This window comes from Heptranchias perlo, chromosome 35 (assembly GCF_035084215.1).
Source record: "Heptranchias perlo isolate sHepPer1 chromosome 35, sHepPer1.hap1, whole genome shotgun sequence".
Lineage (NCBI taxonomy): Eukaryota > Metazoa > Chordata > Chondrichthyes > Hexanchiformes > Hexanchidae > Heptranchias > Heptranchias perlo.
In genome coordinates, this window is record NC_090359.1 from 5,910,144 (window position 1) to 5,930,638 (window position 20,495).

At 47.0% G+C, this 20,495-nt stretch overlaps 9 non-coding genes across 9 annotated transcripts; all 9 read right to left on the minus strand.

Annotated features, from left to right (window-relative positions):
* Positions 1-2,109: 2,109 nt before the first annotated feature.
* On the minus strand, positions 2,110-2,191 carry trnal-aag (transfer RNA leucine (anticodon AAG)). The gene has a single exon. It is a non-coding gene; the product is annotated as a tRNA-Leu (tRNA).
* Positions 2,192-3,816: 1,625 nt separating this feature from the next.
* Positions 3,817-3,898, minus strand: trnal-aag (transfer RNA leucine (anticodon AAG)). The gene has a single exon. It is a non-coding gene; the product is annotated as a tRNA-Leu (tRNA).
* A 1,625-nt stretch (positions 3,899-5,523) lies between these two features.
* Positions 5,524-5,605, minus strand: trnal-aag (transfer RNA leucine (anticodon AAG)). The gene has a single exon. It is a non-coding gene; the product is annotated as a tRNA-Leu (tRNA).
* Positions 5,606-8,938: 3,333 nt separating this feature from the next.
* Positions 8,939-9,020, minus strand: trnal-aag (transfer RNA leucine (anticodon AAG)). Its single transcript has one exon. It is a non-coding gene; the product is annotated as a tRNA-Leu (tRNA).
* A 3,332-nt stretch (positions 9,021-12,352) lies between these two features.
* On the minus strand, positions 12,353-12,434 carry trnal-aag (transfer RNA leucine (anticodon AAG)). Its single transcript has one exon. It is a non-coding gene; the product is annotated as a tRNA-Leu (tRNA).
* A 1,625-nt stretch (positions 12,435-14,059) lies between these two features.
* trnal-aag (transfer RNA leucine (anticodon AAG)) lies at positions 14,060-14,141 on the minus strand. Its single transcript has one exon. It is a non-coding gene; the product is annotated as a tRNA-Leu (tRNA).
* A 1,625-nt stretch (positions 14,142-15,766) lies between these two features.
* Positions 15,767-15,848, minus strand: trnal-aag (transfer RNA leucine (anticodon AAG)). Its single transcript has one exon. It is a non-coding gene; the product is annotated as a tRNA-Leu (tRNA).
* A 1,625-nt stretch (positions 15,849-17,473) lies between these two features.
* Positions 17,474-17,555, minus strand: trnal-aag (transfer RNA leucine (anticodon AAG)). The gene has a single exon. It is a non-coding gene; the product is annotated as a tRNA-Leu (tRNA).
* A 1,625-nt stretch (positions 17,556-19,180) lies between these two features.
* On the minus strand, positions 19,181-19,262 carry trnal-aag (transfer RNA leucine (anticodon AAG)). Its single transcript has one exon. It is a non-coding gene; the product is annotated as a tRNA-Leu (tRNA).
* Between the last annotated feature and the right edge of the window lie 1,233 nt (positions 19,263-20,495).

Below are 20,495 nucleotides of genomic sequence, written 5' to 3' on the forward strand. Positions count from 1 at the left end.
AAGGCGGCATATTGGCTGTGGAAGGAAGAAAAAGTGGGGAAAACAGGCCAGTTTGAACTGTGGAGCATCAAGTACAGGCATGTGAGAGTGCTGGATTTGAAGGAATGGTTAGGTTTTTGCCAGCAACAAAAAATATTTCTTTTTTGTGCAAAAGATTGATTTCTTGCTGCATTCTATTAGTGTATGTGGTAGAGAACAAAAGAGGTAATCGAAACTATACTGTAGCTCGTATTCAAACCGAACAAACTGCGACCTCAACGCAGAGCATGGACGAGGATACGATCAAGGCGAAGCGCATCAGGTGGGGCAGTCATGCCCGAACAACAGCAATGTCGCGCCCGGTGCTGCTTGGAAAAGAAGGATGTTTGGTGATGAGGAAAAAATAGCAAGCACTATACACGCTGGCAGCGGTGGGATTCGAACCCACGCCCCCGAAGAGACTGGAGCCTGAATGAATCGCCTAAGACCGCTCGGCCACGCTAACACCTGTCAAAGCTCTGCCTTCAGAATCTGATATCTGGTGATTGAAATGTGGTTTTCTTGCATTTTGACCTTTGATTCGAGGATTTTCCATTGAACGAATCAAATCAATGGGCTTTCTGAGCAATATTCATGCGACGAGGTGGCCGAGTGTTTGAGGTGATGGATTCCTAATCCATTGTGCTCTGCACGCATGGTTTTGTATCTCATCCGCGCCATTATTGCATTTACCGTTTGATGTGTCGGTTCCTTCCTGAAATTCAACCAGAAGTCTTGGGCCTCGCTCCAATCCGAAGCCACGGTAGATCAATTTTGCATTGCTCGCTGATCTCTGCTCAAATCAGCAAGGAAAAATTGGAGCACGGAGGTGTTGCGAGTGTTAGATGTGAATAACGTGAAGTATCAAGAAAGTGCACAATGACGCCCCGGTAAAGCGAGTATCTGTCCACAGATAATACCTGACCTGCTGAGTGTTGCCAGCAGTTTCTGGATTTATTTTTGAGCTTTCACGATAGCCCTTTTCCTGACAACTTGAAACTTTACTCAAGGGCGCAGCTTCATGCACAACTTTCTTGAGCTCTACTCACACACAACATCGCTCTTTACTTTCCGACACACTCGCTTTAAAATCTGGCTTATCCGCACACAGCTTCCTGCGCCACGAAAATCTGAACCACCTTTCGCTCTTGGCCTGCAATCGCTCCTTTTTCGCCACAGGCGCTCTTTACATTTATCCTCTACTCGATTCAATCCCATGTTTAAACAGAACTATTAAGATCAAGGCGGAACACTTCCGATCTTCCTGGGCTGCCCCAACTTGCCAAATGTGCACCTCTCAACCGCCACTCGCAGCTCTGTCGCGCTGCCCGTCGGTCACGCAACTCAACTGCTGAAAGAAAAAAATCCAAAAAGCATCAAAACAAAATCCAGTTCTTCAGTTACCATCACCTGGATCACAAGATTCGACAAGTAAAATTCGTGAACAATCGGGCGGCTGTCTTTCCAGAGGCCAGCCCTGCTTTCATCGTGTTTGTCTGTCGAGCGGTCACGCAGATCGAAATGTATCGACTGGTTTCAAGGCGCAAATGAACATTGGTGCGAATCGGACATCTGCCCAATAGAAACAGTGGTCGCAGCAGAACAAACTTGAAGGCGTGCGATCATGAAAGTGAATGCTGGAGTCGGCAATGCCGCAGGAAAGTTTCCATGAAGTGGAAGGAAGAAAGGAAAGGCGGCATATTGGCTGTGGAAGGAAGAAAAAGTGGGGAAAACAGGCCAGTTTGAACTGAGGAGCATCAAGTACAGGCATGTGAGCGTGCTGGATTTGAAGGAATGGTTAGGTTTTTGCCAGCAACAAAAAATATTTCTTTTTTGTGCAAAAGATTGATTTCTTGCTGCATTCTATTGGTGTATGTGGTAGAGACCAAAAGAGGTAATCGAAACTATACTGTAGCTCGTATTCAAACCGAACAAACTGCGACCTCAACGCAGAGCATGGACGAGGATACGATCAAGGCGAAGCGCATCAGGTGGGGCAGTCATGCCCGAACAACAGCAATGTCCCGCCTGGTGATGCTTGGAAAAGAAGGATGTTTGGTGATGAGGAAAAAATAGCAAGCACTTTGACGCTGGCAACGGTGGGATTCGAACCCACGCCCCCGAAGAGACTGGAGCCTTAATCCAGCGCCTTAGACCGCTCGGCCACGCTACCACCTGTCAAAGCTGTGCCTTCAGAATTTGATAACTGGTGATTGAAATGTGGTTTTCTTGCATTTTGACCTTTGAGTCGAGGATTTTCCATTGAACGAATCAAATAAATGGGCTTTCTGAGCAATATTCATGCGACGAGGTGGCCGAGTGTTTGAGGTGATGGATTCCTAATCCATTGTGCTCTGCACGCATGGTTTTGTATCTCATCCGCGCCATTATTGCATTTACCGTTTGATGTGTCGGTTCCTTCCTGAAATTCAACCAGAAGTCTTGGGCCTCGCTCCAATCCGAAGCCACGGTAGATCAATTTTGCATTGCTCGCTGATCTCTGCTCAAATCAGCAAGGAAAAATTGGTGCACGGAGGTGTTGCGAGTGTTAGATGTGAATAACGTGAAGTATCAATAATGTGCACAATGACGCCCCGGTAAAGCGAGTATCTGTCCACAGATAATACCTGACCTGCTGAGTGTTGCCAGCAGTTTCTGGATTTATTTTTGAGCTTTCACGATAGCCCTTTTCCTGACAACTTGAAACTTTACTCAAGGGCGCAGCTTCAAGCACAACTTTCTTGAGCTCTACTCACACACAACATCGCTCTTTACTTTCCGACACACTCGCTTTAAAATCTGGCTTATCCGCACACAGCTTCCTGCGCCACGAAAATCTGAACCACCTTTCGCTCTTGGCCTGCAATCGCTCCTTTTTCGCCACAGGCGCTCTTTACATTTATCCTCTACTCGATTCAATCCCATGTTTAAACAGAACTATTAAGATCAAGGCGGAACACTTCCGATCTTCCTGGGCTGCCCCAACTTGCCAAATGTGCACCTCTCAACCGCCACTCGCAGCTCTGTCGCGCTGCCCGTCGGTCACGCAACTCAACTGCTGAAAGAAAAAAATCCAAAAAGCATCAAAACAAAATCCAGTTCTTCAGTTACCATCACCTGGATCACAAGATTCGACAAGTAAAATTCGTGAACAATCGGGCGGCTGTCTTTCCAGAGGCCAGCCCTGCTTTCATCGTGTTTGTCTGTCGAGCGGTCACGCAGATCGAAATGTATCGACTGGTTTCAAGGCGCAAATGAACATTGGTGCGAATCGGACATCCGCCCAATAGAAACAGTGTTCGCAGCAGAACAAACTTCAAGGCGTGAGATCATGAAAGTGAATGCTGGAGTCGGCAATGCAGCAGGAATGTTTCCATGAAGTGGAAGGAAGAAAGGAAAGGCGGCATATTGGCTGTGGAAGGAAGAAGAAGTGGGGAAAACAGGCCGGTTTGAACTGTGGAGCATCAAGTACAGGCATGTGAGAGTGCTGGATTTGAAGGAATGGTTAGGTTTTTGTCAGCAACAAAAAATATTTCTTTTTTGTGCAAAAGATTGATTTCTTGCTGCATTCTATTGGTGTATGTGGTAGAGAACAAAAGAGGTAATCGAAACTATACTGTAGCTCGTATTCAAACCGAACAAACTGCGACCTCAACGCAGAGCATGGATGTGGATACGATCAAGGCGAAGCGCATCAGGTGGGGCAGTCATGCCCGAACAACAGCAATGTCCCGCCTGGTGATGCTTGGAAAAGAAGGATGTTTGGTGATGAGGAAAAAATAGCAAGCACTTTAACGCTGGCAACGGTGGGATTCGAACCCACGCCCCCGAAGAGACTGGAGCCTTAATCCAGCGCCTTAGACCGCTCGGCCACGCTACCACCTGTCAAAGCTGTGCCTTCAGAATCTGATAACTGGTGATTGAAATGTGGTTTTCTTGCATTTTGACCTTTGAGTCGAGGATTTTCCATTGAACGAATCAAATAAATGGGCTTTCTGAGCAATATTCATGCGACGAGGTGGCCGAGTGTTTGAGGTGATGGATTCCTAATCCATTGTGCTCTGCACGCATGGTTTTGTATCTCATCCGCGCCATTATTGCATTTACCGTTTGATATGTCGGTTCCTTCCTGAAATTCAACCAGAAGTCTTGGGCCTCGCTCCAATCCGAAGCCACGGTAGATCAATTTTGCATTGCTCGCTGATCTCTGCTCAAATCAGCAAGGAAAAATTGGAGCACGGAGGTGTTGCGAGTGTTAGATGTGAATAACGTGAAGTATCAAGAAAGTGCACAATGACGCCCCGGTAAAGCGAGTATCTGTCCACAGATAATACCTGACCTGCTGAGTGTTGCCAGCAGTTTCTGGATTTATTTTTGAGCTTTCACGATAGCCCTTTTCCTGACAACTTGAAACTTTACTCAAGGGCGCAGCTTCAAGCACAACTTTCTTGAGCTCTACTCACACACAACATCGCTCTTTACTTTCCGACACACTCGCTTTAAAATCTGGCTTATCCGCACACAGCTTCCTGCGCCACGAAAATCTGAACCACCTTTCGCTCTTGGCCTGCAATCGCTCCTTTTTCGCCACAGGCGCTCTTTACATTTATCCTCTACTCGATTCAATCCCATGTTGAAACAGAACTATTAAGATCAAGGCGGAACACTTCCGATCTTCCTGGGCCGCCCCAACTTGCCAAATGTGCACCTCTCAACCGCCACTCGCAGCTCTGTCGCGCTGCCCGTCGGTCACGCAACTCAACTGCTGAAAGAAAAAAATCCAAAAAGCATCAAAACAAAATCCAGTTCTTCAGTTACCATCACCTGGATCACAAGATTCGACAAGTAAAATTCGTGAACAATCGGGCGGCTGTCTTTCCAGAGGCCAGCCCTGCTTTCGTCGTGTTTGTCTGTCGAGCGGTCACGCAGATCGAAATGTATCGACTGGTTTCAAGGCGCAAATGAACATTGGTGCGAATCGGACATCCGCCCAATAGAAACAGTGTTCGCAGCAGAACAAACTTCAAGGCGTGAGATCATGAAAGTGAATGCTGGAGTCGGCAATGCAGCAGGAATGTTTCCATGAAGTGGATGGAAGAAAGGAAAGGCGGCATATTGGCTGTGGAAGGAAGAAGAAGTGGGGAAAACAGGCCAGTTTGAACTGTGGAGCATCAAGTACAGGCATGTGAGAGTGCTGGATTTGAAGGAATGGTTAGGTTTTTGTCAGCAACAAAAAATATTTCTTTTTTGTGCAAAAGATTGATTTCTTGCTGCATTCTATTGGTGTATGTGGTAGAGAACAAAAGAGGTAATCGAAACTATACTGTAGCTCGTATTCAAACCGAACAAACTGCGACCTCAACGCAGAGCATGGACGAGGATACGATCAAGGCGAAGCGCATCAGGTGGGGCAGTCATGCCCGAACAACAGCAATGTCCCGCCTGGTGATGCTTGGAAAAGAAGGATGTTTGGTGATGAGGAAAAAATAGCAAGCACTTTGACGCTGGCAACGGTGGGATTCGAACCCACGCCCCCGAAGAGACTGGAGCCTTAATCCAGCGCCTTAGACCGCTCGGCCACGCTACCACCTGTCAAAGCTGTGCCTTCAGAATTTGATAACTGGTGATTGAAATGTGGTTTTCTTGCATTTTGACCTTTGAGTCGAGGATTTTCCATTGAACGAATCAAATAAATGGGCTTTCTGAGCAATATTCATGCGACGAGGTGGCCGAGTGTTTGAGGTGATGGATTCCTAATCCATTGTGCTCTGCACGCATGGTTTTGTATCTCATCCGCGCCATTATTGCATTTACCGTTTGATATGTCGGTTCCTTCCTGAAATTCAACCAGAAGTCTTGGGCCTCGCTCCAATCCGAAGCCACGGTGGATGAATTTTGCATTGCTCGCTGATCTCTGCTCAAATCAGCAAGGAAAAATTGGTGCACGGAGGTGTTGCGAGTGTTAGATGTGAATAACGTGAAGTATCAATAAAGTGCACAATGACGCCCCGGTAAAGCGAGTATCTGTCCACAGATAATACCTGACCTGCTGAGTGTTGCCAGCAGTTTCTGGATTTATTTTTGAGCTTTCACGATAGCCCTTTTCCTGACAACTTGAAACTTTACTCAAGGGCGCAGCTTCAAGCACAACTTTCTTGAGCTCTACTCACACACAACATCGCTCTTTACTTTCCGACACACTCGCTTTAAAATCTGGCTTATCCGCACACAGCTTCCTGCGCCACGAAAATCTGAACCACCTTTCGCTCTTGGCCTGCAATCGCTCCTTTTTCGCCACAGGCGCTCTTTACATTTATCCTCTACTCGATTCAATCCCATGTTTAAACAGAACTATTAAGATCAAGGCGGAACACTTCCGATCTTCCTGGGCTGCCCCAACTTGCCAAATGTGCACCTCTCAACCGCCACTCGCAGCTCTGTCGCGCTGCCCGTCGGTCACGCAACTCAACTGCTGAAAGAAAAAAATCCAAAAAGCATCAAAACAAAATCCAGTTCTTCAGTTACCATCACCTGGATCACAAGATTCGACAAGTAAAATTCGTGAACAATCGGGCGGCTGTCTTTCCAGAGGCCAGCCCTGCTTTCATCGTGTTTGTCTGTCGAGCGGTCACGCAGATCGAAATGTATCGACTGGTTTCAAGGCGCAAATGAACATTGGTGCGAATCGGACATCCGCCCAATAGAAACAGTGTTCGCAGCAGAACAAACTTCAAGGCGTGAGATCATGAAAGTGAATGCTGGAGTCGGCAATGCAGCAGGAATGTTTCCATGAAGTGGAAGGAAGAAAGGAAAGGCGGCATATTGGCTGTGGAAGGAAGAAGAAGTGGGGAAAACAGGCCAGTTTGAACTGTGGAGCATCAAGTACAGGCATGTGAGAGTGCTGGATTTGAAGGAATGGTTAGGTTTTTGTCAGCAACAAAAAATATTTCTTTTTTGTGCAAAATGTTGATTTCTTGCTGCATTCTATTGGTGTATGTGGTAGAGAACAAAAGAGGTAATCGAAACTATACTGTAGCTCGTATTCAAACCGAACAAACTGCGACCTCAACGCAGAGCATGGATGTGGATACGATCAAGGCGAAGCGCATCAGGTGGGGCAGTCATGCCCGAACAACAGCAATGTCGCGCCCGGTGCTGCTTGGAAAAGAAGGATGTTTGGTGATGAGGAAAAAATAGCAAGCACTTTACACGCTGGCAGCGGTGGGATTCGAACCCACGCCCCCGAAGAGACTGGAGCCTGAATGCAGCGCCTAAGACCGCTCGGCCACGCTAACACCTGTCAAAGCTCTGCCTTCAGAATCTGATATCTGGTGATTGAAATGTGGTTTTCTTGCATTTTGACCTTTGATTCGAGGATTTTCCATTGAACGAATCAAATAAATGGGCTTTCTGAGCAATATTCATGCGACGAGGTGGCCGAGTGTTTGAGGTGATGGATTCCTAATCCATTGTGCTCTGCACGCATGGTTTTGTATCTCATCCGCGCCATTATTGCATTTACCGTTTGATGTGTCGGTTCCTTCCTGAAATTCAACCAGAAGTCTTGGGCCTCGCTCCAATCCGAAGCCACGGTAGATCAATTTTGCATTGCTCGCTGATCTCTGCTCAAATCAGCAAGGAAAAATTGGTGCACGGAGGTGTTGCGAGTGTTAGATGTGAATAACGTGAAGTATCAATAATGTGCACAATGACGCCCCGGTAAAGCGAGTATCTGTCCACAGATAATACCTGACCTGCTGAGTGTTGCCAGCAGTTTCTGGATTTATTTTTGAGCTTTCACGATAGCCCTTTTCCTGACAACTTGAAACTTTACTCAAGGGCGCAGCTTCAAGCACAACTTTCTTGAGCTCTACTCACACACAACATCGCTCTTTACTTTCCGACACACTCGCTTTAAAATCTGGCTTATCCGCACACAGCTTCCTGCGCCACGAAAATCTGAACCACCTTTCGCTCTTGGCCTGCAATCGCTCCTTTTTCGCCACAGGCGCTCTTTACATTTATCCTCTACTCGATTCAATCCCATGTTTAAACAGAACTATTAAGATCAAGGCGGAACACTTCCGATCTTCCTGGGCCGCCCCAACTTGCCAAATGTGCACCTCTCAACCGCCACTCGCAGCTCTGTCGCGCTGCCCGTCGGTCACGCAACTCAACTGCTGAAAGAAAAAAATCCAAAAAGCATCAAAACAAAATCCAGTTCTTCAGTTACCATCACCTGGATCACAAGATTCGACAAGTAAAATTCGTGAACAATCGGGCGGCTGTCTTTCCAGAGGCCAGCCCTGCTTTCATCGTGTTTGTCTGTCGAGCGGTCACGCAGATCGAAATGTATCGACTGGTTTCAAGGCGCAAATGAACATTGGTGCGAATCGGACATCCGCCCAATAGAAACAGTGTTCGCAGCAGAACAAACTTCAAGGCGTGAGATCATGAAAGTGAATGCTGGAGTCGGCAATGCAGCAGGAATGTTTCCATGAAGTGGAAGGAAGAAAGGAAAGGCGGCATATTGGCTGTGGAAGGAAGAAGAAGTGGGGAAAACAGGCCAGTTTGAACTGTGGAGCATCAAGTACAGGCATGTGAGAGTGCTGGATTTGAAGGAATGGTTAGGTTTTTGTCAGCAACAAAAAATATTTCTTTTTTGTGCAAAATGTTGATTTCTTGCTGCATTCTATTGGTGTATGTGGTAGAGAACAAAAGAGGTAATCGAAACTATACTGCAGCTCGTATTCAAACCGAACAAACTGCGACCTCAACGCAGAGCATGGATGTGGATACGATCAAGGCGAAGCGCATCAGGTGGGGCAGTCATGCCCGAACAACAGCAATGTCCCGCCTGGTGATGCTTGGAAAAGAAGGATGTTTGGTGATGAGGAAAAAATAACAAGCACTTTGACGCTGGCAACGGTGGGATTCGAACCCACGCCCCCGAAGAGACTGGAGCCTTAATCCAGCGCCTTAGACCGCTCGGCCACGCTACCACCTGTCAAAGCTGTGCCTTCAGAATCTGATAACTGGTGATTGAAATGTGGTTTTCTTGCATTTTGACCTTTGAGTCGAGGATTTTCCATTGAACGAATCAAATAAATGGGCTTTCTGAGCAATATTCATGCGACGAGGTGGCCGAGTGTTTGAGGTGATGGATTCCTAATCCATTGTGCTCTGCACGCATGGTTTGTATCTCATCCGCGCCATTATTGCATTTACCGTTTGATATTTCGGTTCCTTCCTGAAATTCAACCAGAAGTCTTGGGCCTCGCTCCAATCCGAAGCCACGGTAGATCAATTTTGCATTGCTCGCTGATCTCTGCTCAAATCAGCAAGGAAAAATTGGAGCACGGAGGTGTTGCGAGTGTTAGATGTGAATAACGTGAAGTATCAAGAAAGTGCACAATGACGCCCCGGTAAAGCGAGTATCTGTCCACAGATAATACCTGACCTGCTGAGTGTTGCCAGCAGTTTCTGGATTTATTTTTGAGCTTTCACGATAGCCATTTTCCTGACAACTTGAAAGTTTACTCAAGGGCGCAGCTTCAAGCACAACTTTCTTGAGCTCTACTCACACACAACATCGCTCTTTACTTTCCGACACACTCGCTTTAAAATCTGGCTTATCCGCACACAGCTTCCTGCGCCACGAAAATCTGAACCACCTTTCGCTCTTGGCCTGCAATCGCTCCTTTTTCGCCACAGGCGCTCTTTACATTTATCCTCTACTCGATTCAATCCCATGTTGAAACAGAACTATTAAGATCAAGAAGGAACACTTCCGATCTTCCTGGGCCGCCCCAACTTGCCAAATGTGCACCTCTCAACCGCCACTCGCAGCTCTGTCGCGCTGCCCGTCGGTCACGCAACTCAACTGCTGAAAGAAAAAAATCCAAAAAGCATCAAAACAAAATCCAGTTCTTCAGTTACCATCACCTGGATCACAAGATTCGACAAGTAAAATTCCTGAACAATCGGGCGGCTGTCTTTCCAGAGGCCAGCCCTGCTTTCATCGTGTTTGTCTGTCGAGCGGTCACGCAGATCGAAATGTATCGACTGGTTTCAAGGCGCAAATGAACATTGGTGCGAATCGGACATCTGCCCAATAGAAACAGTGGTCGCAGCAGAAAAAACTTGAAGGCGTGCGATCATGAAAGTGAATGCTGGAGTCGGCAATGCCGCAGGAAAGTTTCCATGAAGTGGAAGGAAGAAAGGAAAGGCGGCATATTGGCTGTGGAAGGAAGAAAAAGTGGGGAAAACAGGCCAGTTTGAACTGTGGAGCATCAAGTACAGGCATGTGAGAGTGCTGGATTTGAAGGAATGGTTAGGTTTTTGCCAGCAACAAAAAATATTTCTTTTTTGTGCAAAAGATTGATTTCTTGCTGCATTCTATTAGTGTATGTGGTAGAGAACAAAAGAGGTAATCGAAACTATACTGTAGCTCGTATTCAAACCGAACAAACTGCGACCTCAACGCAGAGCATGGACGAGGATACGATCAAGGCGAAGCGCATCAGGTGGGGCAGTCATGCCCGAACAACAGCAATGTCGCGCCCGGTGCTGCTTGGAAAAGAAGGATGTTTGGTGATGAGGAAAAAATAGCAAGCACTATACACGCTGGCAGCGGTGGGATTCGAACCCACGCCCCCGAAGAGACTGGAGCCTGAATGAATCGCCTAAGACCGCTCGGCCACGCTAACACCTGTCAAAGCTCTGCCTTCAGAATCTGATATCTGGTGATTGAAATGTGGTTTTCTTGCATTTTGACCTTTGATTCGAGGATTTTCCATTGAACGAATCAAATAAATGGGCTTTCTGAGCAATATTCATGCGACGAGGTGGCCGAGTGTTTGAGGTGATGGATTCCTAATCCATTGTGCTCTGCACGCATGGTTTTGTATCTCATCCGCGCCATTATTGCATTTACCGTTTGATGTGTCGGTTCCTTCCTGAAATTCAACCAGAAGTCTTGGGCCTCGCTCCAATCCGAAGCCACGGTAGATCAATTTTGCATTGCTCGCTGATCTCTGCTCAAATCAGCAAGGAAAAATTGGAGCACGGAGGTGTTGCGAGTGTTAGATGTGAATAACGTGAAGTATCAAGAAAGTGCACAATGACGCCCCGGTAAAGCGAGTATCTGTCCACAGATAATACCTGACCTGCTGAGTGTTGCCAGCAGTTTCTGGATTTATTTTTGAGCTTTCACGATAGCCCTTTTCCTGACAACTTGAAACTTTACTCAAGGGCGCAGCTTCATGCACAACTTTCTTGAGCTCTACTCACACACAACATCGCTCTTTACTTTCCGACACACTCGCTTTAAAATCTGGCTTATCCGCACACAGCTTCCTGCGCCACGAAAATCTGAACCACCTTTCGCTCTTGGCCTGCAATCGCTCCTTTTTCGCCACAGGCGCTCTTTACATTTATCCTCTACTCGATTCAATCCCATGTTTAAACAGAACTATTAAGATCAAGGCGGAACACTTCCGATCTTCCTGGGCTGCCCCAACTTGCCAAATGTGCACCTCTCAACCGCCACTCGCAGCTCTGTCGCGCTGCCCGTCGGTCACGCAACTCAACTGCTGAAAGAAAAAAATCCAAAAAGCATCAAAACAAAATCCAGTTCTTCAGTTACCATCACCTGGATCACAAGATTCGACAAGTAAAATTCGTGAACAATCGGGCGGCTGTCTTTCCAGAGGCCAGCCCTGCTTTCATCGTGTTTGTCTGTCGAGCGGTCACGCAGATCGAAATGTATCGACTGGTTTCAAGGCGCAAATGAACATTGGTGCGAATCGGACATCTGCCCAATAGAAACAGTGGTCGCAGCAGAACAAACTTGAAGGCGTGCGATCATGAAAGTGAATGCTGGAGTCGGCAATGCCGCAGGAAAGTTTCCATGAAGTGGAAGGAAGAAAGGAAAGGCGGCATATTGGCTGTGGAAGGAAGAAAAAGTGGGGAAAACAGGCCAGTTTGAACTGAGGAGCATCAAGTACAGGCATGTGAGCGTGCTGGATTTGAAGGAATGGTTAGGTTTTTGCCAGCAACAAAAAATATTTCTTTTTTGTGCAAAAGATTGATTTCTTGCTGCATTCTATTGGTGTATGTGGTAGAGACCAAAAGAGGTAATCGAAACTATACTGTAGCTCGTATTCAAACCGAACAAACTGCGACCTCAACGCAGAGCATGGACGAGGATACGATCAAGGCGAAGCGCATCAGGTGGGGCAGTCATGCCCGAACAACAGCAATGTCCCGCCTGGTGATGCTTGGAAAAGAAGGATGTTTGGTGATGAGGAAAAAATAGCAAGCACTTTGACGCTGGCAACGGTGGGATTCGAACCCACGCCCCCGAAGAGACTGGAGCCTTAATCCAGCGCCTTAGACCGCTCGGCCACGCTACCACCTGTCAAAGCTGTGCCTTCAGAATTTGATAACTGGTGATTGAAATGTGGTTTTCTTGCATTTTGACCTTTGAGTCGAGGATTTTCCATTGAACGAATCAAATAAATGGGCTTTCTGAGCAATATTCATGCGACGAGGTGGCCGAGTGTTTGAGGTGATGGATTCCTAATCCATTGTGCTCTGCACGCATGGTTTTGTATCTCATCCGCGCCATTATTGCATTTACCGTTTGATGTGTCGGTTCCTTCCTGAAATTCAACCAGAAGTCTTGGGCCTCGCTCCAATCCGAAGCCACGGTAGATCAATTTTGCATTGCTCGCTGATCTCTGCTCAAATCAGCAAGGAAAAATTGGTGCACGGAGGTGTTGCGAGTGTTAGATGTGAATAACGTGAAGTATCAATAATGTGCACAATGACGCCCCGGTAAAGCGAGTATCTGTCCACAGATAATACCTGACCTGCTGAGTGTTGCCAGCAGTTTCTGGATTTATTTTTGAGCTTTCACGATAGCCCTTTTCCTGACAACTTGAAACTTTACTCAAGGGCGCAGCTTCAAGCACAACTTTCTTGAGCTCTACTCACACACAACATCGCTCTTTACTTTCCGACACACTCGCTTTAAAATCTGGCTTATCCGCACACAGCTTCCTGCGCCACGAAAATCTGAACCACCTTTCGCTCTTGGCCTGCAATCGCTCCTTTTTCGCCACAGGCGCTCTTTACATTTATCCTCTACTCGATTCAATCCCATGTTTAAACAGAACTATTAAGATCAAGGCGGAACACTTCCGATCTTCCTGGGCTGCCCCAACTTGCCAAATGTGCACCTCTCAACCGCCACTCGCAGCTCTGTCGCGCTGCCCGTCGGTCACGCAACTCAACTGCTGAAAGAAAAAAATCCAAAAAGCATCAAAACAAAATCCAGTTCTTCAGTTACCATCACCTGGATCACAAGATTCGACAAGTAAAATTCGTGAACAATCGGGCGGCTGTCTTTCCAGAGGCCAGCCCTGCTTTCATCGTGTTTGTCTGTCGAGCGGTCACGCAGATCGAAATGTATCGACTGGTTTCAAGGCGCAAATGAACATTGGTGCGAATCGGACATCCGCCCAATAGAAACAGTGTTCGCAGCAGAACAAACTTCAAGGCGTGAGATCATGAAAGTGAATGCTGGAGTCGGCAATGCAGCAGGAATGTTTCCATGAAGTGGAAGGAAGAAAGGAAAGGCGGCATATTGGCTGTGGAAGGAAGAAGAAGTGGGGAAAACAGGCCGGTTTGAACTGTGGAGCATCAAGTACAGGCATGTGAGAGTGCTGGATTTGAAGGAATGGTTACGTTTTTGTCAGCAACAAAAAATATTTCTTTTTTGTGCAAAAGATTGATTTCTTGCTGCATTCTATTGGTGTATGTGGTAGAGAACAAAAGAGGTAATCGAAACTATACTGTAGCTCGTATTCAAACCGAACAAACTGCGACCTCAACGCAGAGCATGGATGTGGATACGATCAAGGCGAAGCGCATCAGGTGGGGCAGTCATGCCCGAACAACAGCAATGTCCCGCCTGGTGATGCTTGGAAAAGAAGGATGTTTGGTGATGAGGAAAAAATAGCAAGCACTTTGACGCTGGCAACGGTGGGATTCGAACCCACGCCCCCGAAGAGACTGGAGCCTTAATCCAGCGCCTTAGACCGCTCGGCCACGCTACCACCTGTCAAAGCTGTGCCTTCAGAATCTGATAACTGGTGATTGAAATGTGGTTTTCTTGCATTTTGACCTTTGAGTCGAGGATTTTCCATTGAACGAATCAAATAAATGGGCTTTCTGAGCAATATTCATGCGACGAGGTGGCCGAGTGTTTGAGGTGATGGATTCCTAATCCATTGTGCTCTGCACGCATGGTTTTGTATCTCATCCGCGCCATTATTGCATTTACCGTTTGATATGTCGGTTCCTTCCTGAAATTCAACCAGAAGTCTTGGGCCTCGCTCCAATCCGAAGCCACGGTAGATCAATTTTGCATTGCTCGCTGATCTCTGCTCAAATCAGCAAGGAAAAATTGGAGCACGGAGGTGTTGCGAGTGTTAGATGTGAATAACGTGAAGTATCAAGAAAGTGCACAATGACGCCCCGGTAAAGCGAGTATCTGTCCACAGATAATACCTGACCTGCTGAGTGTTGCCAGCAGTTTCTGGATTTATTTTTGAGCTTTCACGATAGCCCTTTTCCTGACAACTTGAAACTTTACTCAAGGGCGCAGCTTCAAGCACAACTTTCTTGAGCTCTACTCACACACAACATCGCTCTTTACTTTCCGACACACTCGCTTTAAAATCTGGCTTATCCGCACACAGCTTCCTGCGCCACGAAAATCTGAACCACCTTTCGCTCTTGGCCTGCAATCGCTCCTTTTTCGCCACAGGCGCTCTTTACATTTATCCTCTACTCGATTCAATCCCATGTTGAAACAGAACTATTAAGATCAAGGCGGAACACTTCCGATCTTCCTGGGCCGCCCCAACTTGCCAAATGTGCACCTCTCAACCGCCACTCGCAGCTCTGTCGCGCTGCCCGTCGGTCACGCAACTCAACTGCTGAAAGAAAAAAATCCAAAAAGCATCAAAACAAAATCCAGTTCTTCAGTTACCATCACCTGGATCACAAGATTCGACAAGTAAAATTCGTGAACAATCGGGCGGCTGTCTTTCCAGAGGCCAGCCCTGCTTTCATCGTGTTTGTCTGTCGAGCGGTCACGCAGATCGAAATGTATCGACTGGTTTCAAGGCGCAAATGAACATTGGTGCGAATCGGACATCCGCCCAATAGAAACAGTGTTCGCAGCAGAACAAACTTCAAGGCGTGAGATCATGAAAGTGAATGCTGGAGTCGGCAATGCAGCAGGAATGTTTCCATGAAGTGGATGGAAGAAAGGAAAGGCGGCATATTGGCTGTGGAAGGAAGAAGAAGTGGGGAAAACAGGCCAGTTTGAACTGTGGAGCATCAAGTACAGGCATGTGAGAGTGCTGGATTTGAAGGAATGGTTAGGTTTTTGTCAGCAACAAAAAATATTTCTTTTTTGTGCAAAAGATTGATTTCTTGCTGCATTCTATTGGTGTATGTGGTAGAGAACAAAAGAGGTAATCGAAACTATACTGTAGCTCGTATTCAAACCGAACAAACTGCGACCTCAACGCAGAGCATGGACGAGGATACGATCAAGGCGAAGCGCATCAGGTGGGGCAGTCATGCCCGAACAACAGCAATGTCCCGCCTGGTGATGCTTGGAAAAGAAGGATGTTTGGTGATGAGGAAAAAATAGCAAGCACTTTGACGCTGGCAACGGTGGGATTCGAACCCACGCCCCCGAAGAGACTGGAGCCTTAATCCAGCGCCTTAGACCGCTCGGCCACGCTACCACCTGTCAAAGCTGTGCCTTCAGAATTTGATAACTGGTGATTGAAATGTGGTTTTCTTGCATTTTGACCTTTGAGTCGAGGATTTTCCATTGAACGAATCAAATAAATGGGCTTTCTGAGCAATATTCATGCGACGAGGTGGCCGAGTGTTTGAGGTGATGGATTCCTAATCCATTGTGCTCTGCACGCATGGTTTTGTATCTCATCCGCGCCATTATTGCATTTACCGTTTGATATGTCGGTTCCTTCCTGAAATTCAACCAGAAGTCTTGGGCCTCGCTCCAATCCGAAGCCACGGTGGATGAATTTTGCATTGCTCGCTGATCTCTGCTCAAATCAGCAAGGAAAAATTGGTGCACGGAGGTGTTGCGAGTGTTAGATGTGAATAACGTGAAGTATCAATAAAGTGCACAATGACGCCCCGGTAAAGCGAGTATCTGTCCACAGATAATACCTGACCTGCTGAGTGTTGCCAGCAGTTTCTGGATTTATTTTTGAGCTTTCACGATAGCCCTTTTCCTGACAACTTGAAACTTTACTCAAGGGCGCAGCTTCAAGCACAACTTTCTTGAGCTCTACTCACACACAACATCGCTCTTTACTTTCCGACACACTCGCTTTAAAATCTGGCTTATCCGCACACAGCTTCCTGCGCCACGAAAATCTGAACCACCTTTCGCTCTTGGCCTGCAATCGCTCCTTTTTCGCCACAGGCGCTCTTTACATTTATCCTCTACTCGATTCAATCCCATGTTTAAACAGAACTATTAAGATCAAGGCGGAACACTTCCGATCTTCCTGGGCTGCCCCAACTTGCCAAATGTGCACCTCTCAACCGCCACTCGCAGCTCTGTCGCGCTGCCCGTCGGTCACGCAACTCAACTGCTGAAAGAAAAAAATCCAAAAAGCATCAAAACAAAATCCAGTTCTTCAGTTACCATCACCTGGATCACAAGATTCGACAAGTAAAATTCGTGAACAATCGGGCGGCTGTCTTTCCAGAGGCCAGCCCTGCTTTCATCGTGTTTGTCTGTCGAGCGGTCACGCAGATCGAAATGTATCGACTGGTTTCAAGGCGCAAATGAACATTGGTGCGAATCGGACATCCGCCCAATAGAAACAGTGTTCGCAGCAGAACAAACTTCAAGGCGTGAGATCATGAAAGTGAATGCTGGAGTCGGCAATGCAGCAGGAATGTTTCCATGAAGTGGAAGGAAGAAAGGAAAGGCGGCATATTGGCTGTGGAAGGAAGAAGAAGTGGGGAAAACAGGCCAGTTTGAACTGTGGAGCATCAAGTACAGGCATGTGAGAGTGCTGGATTTGAAGGAATGGTTAGGTTTTTGTCAGCAACAAAAAATATTTCTTTTTTGTGCAAAATGTTGATTTCTTGCTGCATTCTATTGGTGTATGTGGTAGAGAACAAAAGAGGTAATCGAAACTATACTGTAGCTCGTATTCAAACCGAACAAACTGCGACCTCAACGCAGAGCATGGATGTGGATACGATCAAGGCGAAGCGCATCAGGTGGGGCAGTCATGCCCGAACAACAGCAATGTCCCGCCTGGTGATGCTTGGAAAAGAAGGATGTTTGGTGATGAGGAAAAAACAGCAAGCACTTTGACGCTGGCAACGGTGGGATTCGAACCCACGCCCCCGAAGAGACTGGAGCCTTAATCCAGCGCCTTAGACCGCTCGGCCACGCTACCACCTGTCAAAGCTGTGCCTTCAGAATCTGATAACTGGTGATTGAAATGTGGTTTTCTTGCATTTTGACCTTTGAGTCGAGGATTTTCCATTGAACGAATCAAATAAATGGGCTTTCTGAGCAATATTCATGCGACGAGGTGGCCGAGTGTTTGAGGTGATGGATTCCTAATCCATTGTGCTCTGCACGCATGGTTTTGTATCTCATCCGCGCCATTATTGCATTTACCGTTTGATATGTCGGTTCCTTCCTGAAATTCAACCAGAAGTCTTGGGCCTCGCTCCAATCCGAAGCCACGGTAGATCAATTTTGCATTGCTCGCTGATCTCTGCTCAAATCAGCAAGGAAAAATTGGAGCACGGAGGTGTTGCGAGTGTTAGATGTGAATAACGTGAAGTATCAAGAAAGTGCACAATGACGCCCCGGTAAAGCGAGTATCTGTCCACAGATAATACCTGACCTGCTGAGTGTTGCCAGCAGTTTCTGGATTTATTTTTGAGCTTTCACGATAGCCCTTTTCCTGACAACTTGAAACTTTACTCAAGGGCGCAGCTTCAAGCACAACTTTCTTGAGCTCTACTCACACACAACATCGCTCTTTACTTTCCGACACACTCGCTTTAAAATCTGGCTTATCCGCACACAGCTTCCTGCGCCACGAAAATCTGAACCACCTTTCGCTCTTGGCCTGCAATCGCTCCTTTTTCGCCACAGGCGCTCTTTACATTTATCCTCTACTCGATTCAATCCCATGTTGAAACAGAACTATTAAGATCAAGGCGGAACACTTCCGATCTTCCTGGGCCGCCCCAACTTGCCAAATGTGCACCTCTCAACCGCCACTCGCAGCTCTGTCGCGCTGCCCGTCGGTCACGCAACTCAACTGCTGAAAGAAAAAAATCCAAAAAGCATCAAAACAAAATCCAGTTCTTCAGTTACCATCACCTGGATCACAAGATTCGACAAGTAAAATTCGTGAACAATCGGGCGGCTGTCTTTCCAGAGGCCAGCCCTGCTTTCATCGTGTTTGTCTGTCGAGCGGTCACGCAGATCGAAATGTATCGACTGGTTTCAAGGCGCAAATGAACATTGGTGCGAATCGGACATCCGCCCAATAGAAACAGTGTTCGCAGCAGAACAAACTTCAAGGCGTGAGATCATGAAAGTGAATGCTGGAGTCGGCAATGCAGCAGGAATGTTTCCATGAAGTGGAAGGAAGAAAGGAAAGGCGGCATATTGGCTGTGGAAGGAAGAAGAAGTGGGGAAAACAGGCCAGTTTGAACTGTGGAGCATCAAGTACAGGCATGTGAGAGTGCTGGATTTGAAGGAATGGTTAGGTTTTTGTCAGCAACAAAAAATATTTCTTTTTTGTGCAAAAGATTGATTTCTTGCTGCATTCTATTGGTGTATGTGGTAGAGAACAAAAGAGGTAATCGAAACTTTTCTGTAGCTCGTATTCAAACCGAACAAACTGCGACCTCAACGCAGAGCATGGACGAGGATACGATCAAGGCGAAGCGCATCAGGTGGGGCAGTCATGCCCGAACAACAGCAATGTCCCGCCTGGTGATGCTTGGAAAAGAAGGATGTTTGGTGATGAGGAAAAAATAGCAAGCACTTTGACGCTGGCAACAGTGGGATTCGAACCCACGCCCCCGAAGAGACTGGAGCCTTAATCCAGCGCCTTAGACCGCTCGGCCACGCTACCACCTGTCAAAGCTGTGCCTTCAGAATCTGATAACTGGTGATTGAAATGTGGTTTTCTTGCATTTTGACCTTTGAGTCGAGGATTTTCCATTGAACGAATCAAATAAATGGGCTTTCTGAGCAATATTCATGCGACGAGGTGGCCGAGTGTTTGAGGTGATGGATTCCTAATCCATTGTGCTCTGCACGCATGGTTTTGTATCTCATCCGCGCCATTATTGCATTTACCGTTTGATATGTCGGTTCCTTCCTGAAATTCAACCAGAAGTCTTGGGCCTCGCTCCAATCCGAAGCCACGGTAGATCAATTTTGCATTGCTCGCTGATCTCTGCTCAAATCAGCAAGGAAAAATTGGAGCACGGAGGTGTTGCGAGTGTTAGATGTGAATAACGTGAAGTATCAAGAAAGTGCACAATGACGCCCCGGTAAAGCGAGTATCTGTCCACAGATAATACCTGACCTGCTGAGTGTTGCCAGCAGTTTCTGGATTTATTTTTGAGCTTTCACGATAGCCCTTTTCCTGACAACTTGAAACTTTACTCAAGGGCGCAGCTTCAAGCACAACTTTCTTGAGCTCTACTCACACACAACATCGCTCTTTACTTTCCGACACACTCGCTTTAAAATCTGGCTTATCCGCACACAGCTTCCTGCGCCACGAAAATCTGAACCACCTTTCGCTCTTGGCCTGCAATCGCTCCTTTTTCGCCACAGGCGCTCTTTACATTTATCCTCTACTCGATTCAATCCCATGTTTAAACAGAACTATTAAGATCAAGGCGGAACACTTCCGATCTTCCTGGGCTGCCCCAACTTGCCAAATGTGCACCTCTCAACCGCCACTCGCAGCTCTGTCGCGCTGCCCGTCGGTCACGCAACTCAACTGCTGAAAGAAAAAAATCCAAAAAGCATCAAAACAAAATCCAGTTCTTCAGTTACCATCACCTGGATCACAAGATTCGACAAGTAAAATTCGTGAACAATCGGGCGGCTGTCTTTCCAGAGGCCAGCCCTGCTTTCATCGTGTTTGTCTGTCGAGCGGTCACGCAGATCGAAATGTATCGACTGGTTTCAAGGCGCAAATGAACATTGGTGCGAATCGGACATCTGCCCAATAGAAACAGTGGTCGCAGCAGAACAAACTTGAATGCGTGCGATCATGAAAGTGAATGCTGGAGTCGGCAATGCCGCAGGAAAGTTTCCATGAAGTGGAAGGAAGAAAGGAAAGGCGGCA